The following is a 6865-nucleotide window of genomic DNA, read 5'->3' as shown; positions in this document are numbered from 1 at the left end:
ATGTACCCCTTTTTTCAATAACCTCAGCATTTTCAAAAGGTTTATACAATACCTTACACATTTACTATCACAATCTCAGCAATTCTACATTTTTATTCAGTAAATACACTAACTTAGTTACATTTTCCTGGCTAGATTTTATTACTTGAAAACCTTTTGCAACAATGGTAACCACAATAAGATTAAAGTGTTGGTCATACTGGACAGTAGCAACATATATATCTGAGCCGTGTGATTCAGAATGTCCCAGTGCATCCATGGCTGCCCTCAGTGCTACCAGTTGTTCGGGGCTCAACACATTGCCAGTTTCAGGAATAGTGACCCCACAGTGTGGGTCATCCAGCAGTCCACTGTCAATATGAGGCAGGCAGAGTCCCTGCAAGAAAGATGGAGATATATAGAGAATAAAAAAGAGGCCATGATTCTGTTGCTACAACTTACTGAATATAATTTAATTCATGGAGCTAAGGGTTGAAAAAAAAAGACTCCAAAATCCATCCATCCATCCATCCATTTTCCAAACCGCTTAATCCCTCATGGGGTCGCGGGGGTTGCTGGTGCCTATCTCCAGCGTTCACTGGGCGAGAGGCGGGGTACACCCTGGACAGGTCGCCAGTCTGTCGCAGGGCGACTCCAAAATCCATTAATTATTTTAATAATAAACACATTTCAAAGAAAACAGTTTCAATGCCACCTCTCTGATGTATTCAATGTTTTGTTGTATTGGAGTGATCAGATAAATTCATTTCTGGTTTGAAATATACGCATTAATGTGAGAAACTGTATAATAGCAAGCACAAAAAAATCCATCTTACCTCTGTGATTTCTGGTTCTACCACAGCATGCTGGATGCTTCCCATCTCCCATAACTGATTGTTAGATTCCCCTCAGTTCTGAGTGAATGGTCATCCCAGCCACTGCTGATGGTGTGAAAACTTAGTTGTAGTCCAAATAGTAACAACGGAAGTTATCTAACATGTTTGACAGCTCAAGCAAACTGTTGTCCTCTCCTGAGTGCAGCACATTGTTTTATATGTTAGTTCCTGCGTACCACACGTCTCTCCAAAGACGCTGAATTCTTAATCTATAATCGGATTGATTTTGACATTGTAAAGTGCCTTGAGATGACCTGTTTCATGATTTGGTGCTATATAAATAAACATTTAAATACATTGAACAAGAATAAGTTTGTCAGTTTTCAAGCATGATTTGTATATCTGTTCAACTTAATCCTTTATCGCCATTTGTATCATATTTGCTAAATAGGTTTCTAGGGACTCTTTTCTTTGAACGTGGGCAATATCTACCTCAACAACCTGTTGGATATAATTTTATACATATATTCTGCACCTTATTGGATTATCATTGCACTGCAGGCAGTGGAACAGCTTTTTTTTCCCTTTTCAAAATGTCTGTTCTCGTGAGCTGGGTAGCATGCGATTTGCAGCAAAGTTTTTTCCAGTTTTAGGGGGGTTAAGGTAACAATAATCAAAACATTCTTATTCAGTTTTTTAGATTAATGCTTTATGTTTTGAGACATTGCCCAATTACCCAGAAAAATATCATTTATATCACAGTTAAACCGTGTTAAAATGTGTGTATCATATTTGATACTGCAGGTATATAAGTTACTTCATCACTTAACAGTCATGCAACATTTTTGTAAAGTAATGTATGATTCAGCGAAGATCAATGTGAAAAGGAAAGAATACAGAAGTTTACTGTAATGTATTCTACTACATGTCTACTGTAAAAAAGTGTAAAGTACATCTTTGCCTAAACAATGACAGACACAATTTTGGTGTCTACCACGATGCAAAATAAATGGCTGTAAAAAGTTGTAAGTTAAAAAGAACTAAAGGAAAAACTGCCTGATGTGTTCTTTAATTTCTAGATGTTAGGGGCAAGATTAGTTTTTTTATATAAAAGTCATATTGTTGTGAGCCAAAAGTTCTAACAAAAGCCTACTGTATCAAATGTGATACAAAAATAATATAAAAATAGGGATATGGCAAAAAAACATAAATTGGATTTTGTTTTCAGTCTTAATAAACATCAACATTCTAAAAAATTAGAATTGTCTGACTATTTTTTGATGGGTCAGGCTTTAAAGGGTTAAATATATTTAGAAACCTAGGATTACTTATTTACCAAGTGAACTTGCTTTGTGGTTTATTTGTGGTCTCTTGCTGCCACCTGGTGGACAAGTTTGAGCAAATACCAATGCTGTCAATAGCGTACCGCGCACGTGACGTCACCGTCTCAAGAGCAACGCCCCTTTTGCCGCTTAGGTAGGACATACAGGTAGAGAACGCCCGTAGCAACCAGCTATTAGATGCGCAACAGAAACAGCGATATGACCGACTTTACAGCCGTTAAACTTCCCCAAGACGATGTCCCAAGTGCACGGATTACTGGTCGCACTGTCGAAGAACACACCAACGTTCAGCTCAAACGATGGCTTAAATGTCGAGGGCTTAAAAAGACCGGAAAACGGGCCGAGTTGATCAAACGGTAAGCTTTGTTTTTGTTTTCCTGCGCGGCGGTCATGGCGTCGTCGGCCGTTTTTTATTTGTAATCACAGTCCAGGGATCGGTATATGTTTAATGTTTGTCTTATTTGAAATGTTTTTGAGTAAGCTATCATGGTAGCAGGGTATCAAGTTAGCGCCTGCTACCATGATAGCCTATATGCTATCATGGTAGCAGGCGCTTCATTATTAACATGTTGGCCACCAAAATACTCTTACCTGTTCACTACTTGATGTCGCTGGAATTGGGTCAGGATGTTCTTCGGTTGGGCCCTTTCCTCCGACAAAATGCTTGCTACATATGTACGTGAATTTGGTAACTTTTTCCGGGTTGAACTGTTGTGTAGGCTGACCGCACCGGTGTACCCAGCGCACACATTTCTCCTTGGCAGTCTTGAAGAAAACATCCTTCATATGCGGCCGATCAGCGTACCTCGAGTCGCTGTTGCACGTTCCATAGCAACAATGTTTAAAAACCATGGTCTTAGATTTGGAAAAAGCAGTCGTTTACCGAGTAAAACCAAGGGTAACGCACGTCTCTTTTACAACAACACAGCGGCGGACTATGTAAGCTTGCCCTACTGCGTACCACGATATGTGACGTCATCGTGACGTTTCGTTTCTAAAAATAGCTCGCTCGCGGTACGCTATTTCAAAAGATTAAACATATGGTTTGAGGTGACTTCGCCACGCCCCCCTGCTCCATCAACTCCACTTGGGGCTGGAATACACAACACACCAACATGTCTTCTGTCTCTGGACACAGTTTCATGTTGATTAACCCAGAGGGGTAACATAGCGACCGTTTACAGCAAAACATGACACTTCCTGTTGTCAGGGGGCGCGGCCTTACTAATGTCATCATTTGACCATTGGATATTGTAGAAGACCCGATGATGATGAATCACGGAAAGTTTGGGGCCCCTGTGTGTTTCTGTGTAGGAGATATAACACTTTTATTTTTTGTGTCGAATAGGTGAACTTTGACCTCTGCTATTGCCCCTTCAGCATGCTCAAAAACTCACCGTTTTGATAACTTTTAGTTGGCCATGCCTTATGATCAGACTGACCGAGTTTCAAGCCGATATCTCTTTAAGTCAGTTGTTCAAAATCTCTTGATCATATACCAATGCTGTAAATGTCAAAATTGAGGTCAAAATCAGATTTCAGTCTAAAATGGCCAACTTCCTGTGATACTTGCACTATGACGTTAATTGTAAATTCTGAGCGTCTTGTTGAGCTCTACAACTGTATCAAATTTAATGACTCTACGACGAAGTAAGTGAATAGCAAAGGGTCCTTTGAAAATTTCTAGGTGGCGCCGTTGAGGCATTTTTCTTTAGATTTTTGTGACGACCTTAAAATACAAAATTTTTAAATAGTCACCATGCATCTGGAAACTTTGGTGAGTTTTTGAACCAAACAATGCAAAGGTTGATTTGCATGGGTTTCAATATGATCGTTTTAGTCAAACTGTCATTCATGAACTGTTGTTACTATTGTATATTTATTTATTATTTTAGTGAGACTCCTTTTGTTAGTGATTCAATATGTATTACAATCCAGCTGATCCTTGTATCCAAGGCAAATTTATCCCAAGGGAGACTAATAAAGATACTTTGACTTTGAAATTTTACCTGCCTAGTTTCATCTGAATCAACTCATTCAGAGTTAAAATATGTCAAACATGACCATTTTCACCTCTCTCCCCTCACCGTTCAGAGGTCAAAGGTTGCACAGACACCATTGAGTGCTGCTAAAGGAAAGAGAGCTAGAGAGCTGTTCTTTTCCACTTTTGTAGAATCCTTTAAAGAGAAAGCTGCATGACAAATTTGGGTCGGGTCTGACAAAGCATTTCCAAGTTATGATGGGTCAAAGGTTCATTGTTTGCAGGTTCACTGCAAAACACTATAATGGAAGGCCGATCGAAACAAAACCAGCCCTGGCCTAATTGGCCTATCCTACCTCTCACAATAATCCTTAATTGGTCCCCAAGGTCATTTGAAATAGGACCATACACTGTAAGAGAGGGGCACCAGCAATAACTTTGACTGGAAATATGAGAGAAAATCCGAACATTTTGTGAAACACAGTAGCAGAGTTATTTGCAGGCATGCATAGTACAGTTGAAAGGGGAAGATCTGACAAAGAGACTGGCCCATGCACAACCTTTTAACTATATCCTACAGAACAAAAATGGTCCATGGTCATTCTCCATTGACGTACAAGAAATGGGAGTGCTACTCTGGCTAGGAAAGTCTGATCAGGATGTGCCTGGTTTCGTTTCAAACCACCCGAGTCTCCGTAACCCTTTGTGAAAAGCCATAACCCAAACCTAAAAGGACAATTCAGGCCTTTGAGGCCTTCTATTATTTATTAGCTGGAAAAAAAGATGTCTGACCATACTTTTAAGTGGAAATGGGATGAAATTGAGGCAGAGTGGCACTGAAAACAAAATTTTCTGAATCTCTTCCACCAAAGCTCAAAACTACTCCTTTTTTGGGGCTGAGCGAGTGAGGGGCGACCAGCCAGAGGGGCAGAAAGTGGACAAAATGGACATGCGGAGGATGCTAATCAGGGGTTTTCATCACAGTCAGAGTGATACTCCTCCTGTCAGGCCTCTCATGCTGCCAGGAACTGGCAGGAAGCCCACAAATGACCTACCCAGGCTACACGCTGGGTTTGGGCCCGAATCTGGGCCCAAACCTCGAACATTGAGGTTTGGGCCCAGATTCGATGAGGCTTCATGACCTTTTGGGTTTCTCCCCTTTTTGAGGGTTTTTCCAGAGGAAGATCTTGACCACACCCACAGTGTAGCATTTCCTGGTGATGTTGAACACAAACAAATTAATGGCTAAGGGCTAGTATGTTGCTAACTGGAAAGTTGGGCTTTTCACAATTGTAGTACCCTTCAGGAAAAAGCTGCACCACAAATATGGCCCAGATCACACAAAGCATCTCTGAGTTACTAGGTGTCAAAGGTTTGTTTTTACCGCTTTGCACCCCTGCCATGCCCAGCATAAACGGCCCAGAGACACCAAACTTACAGAATCCACCTAATCTAACCCCCCAAACAAGAAGCCCTCCATGACAAACTCAAGAAATCCATTGAACCAGGTAACTGTATAGGAGCAGAACATCACCATTTAGGGCCTCAAAAACCCCATCCAAAGTTCTGCACAATGTAAAGCCACCGAATTTTCACACATGTTTGATGTGACATAGGGACATGTCCGGTGAATTTGGGATCTCTAGACTCATTAGGGGCCAAGGGAAAGGTGTTTGAAGGATCATTGAAAAAGAAACTGCAGAAATGGAGTATGTTTGGAGGGCTGGAAAGTGCCAGATCAGACAATCTCTGGGTGTCTTTTCAGAGGCTGAAGCCTTTTTTTCACAGGCTTTTACACTGTTACAACTGCTCGTTACTCTGCGTAATTATTGATAGTGCTGAACCATTCCTTTGCCATTGAAAGGTACAAAAAATCCACTCACACTGGAGCCAACATCACAGCTACTGGATATATTTTAAAAGGAATCCTCTCACCTTATTTCTGTGCAGCCACCGGCCATCATGTCCTCCTCTGTGGCCCCTTCGCCAAAATGAAAAAAAAAGGCTTCCAGTGTTATTGCGGAAACACCAGCTGCTAATGATTACCGCCTCCTGTCTACAGTCTTCCCGATACTTTTGTCCTGGAGGAGTGGTCTCCTTTTATTAATAACTTCTTTAGTAAACATTTACTCTCGGAACAGAAACTATACTTTAACACATTTAATCTACAGAAGCCAGAGAAATGGTAGAGCTCAGTACTGGGCTCTTTATTGATCATGATGCAGGAAAAAAAAGGAGACCCGAACAAAGGTAGCATCAACATTTTATTGAACTGAGAATGTACACTCCCATGCGAGGGAGTGTACCTATATGACACCAGAGTCCCTCACAGGACATTGGTGGAAAATGTCTCTGTGACGATCTCGGCACTGGCTCTGATCTTATCCCCTTTTCAGCACACGTGCTCATCTCCACCCTGCCATTAATTAGTCCTCATTGGTTCCACCTTTTTTCACCTCCTTATAATCCCCGTGCAAATCAGATGCCAGTGCCAGATTGTCTCGAGTCACCTGTACGAGCATTCCAGCGTTCTTTATTTTGCCTGCTTGTTGCCTGGCCTGATTCTGTCTTTAGTTACCGAGCCTGCCTGTTCCCTGTTCTGATTCTGCCTGTCTGCCTGGAGCCCTGACCCCCGCCTGTGAGGACCGGATTCTGCCTTACCCCTGTGATTCTTCTGAGCCTGCCTGTTATCAGACCTGGACCAGACCTGGACCTCTCCTTTCGGA

General features: G+C 41.6%; 1 long non-coding RNA gene across 1 annotated transcript; it reads right to left on the bottom strand.

The window, feature by feature from the left end:
• Positions 1-342: 342 nt before the first annotated feature.
• Positions 343-6153, bottom strand: LOC118557694. The gene is made up of 3 exons (XR_004927942.1): positions 6075-6153; positions 816-920; positions 343-376 (listed from the first exon to the last, which is right to left on the bottom strand). It is a non-coding gene; the product is annotated as an uncharacterized LOC118557694 (long non-coding RNA).
• Between the last annotated feature and the right edge of the window lie 712 nt (positions 6154-6865).

Source organism: Fundulus heteroclitus, chromosome 24 (assembly GCF_011125445.2).
Source record: "Fundulus heteroclitus isolate FHET01 chromosome 24, MU-UCD_Fhet_4.1, whole genome shotgun sequence".
Lineage (NCBI taxonomy): Eukaryota > Metazoa > Chordata > Actinopteri > Cyprinodontiformes > Fundulidae > Fundulus > Fundulus heteroclitus.
The sequence above is the reverse complement of the archived record's forward strand: the minus strand, read 5'-3'. Positions and strand labels throughout refer to the sequence as shown.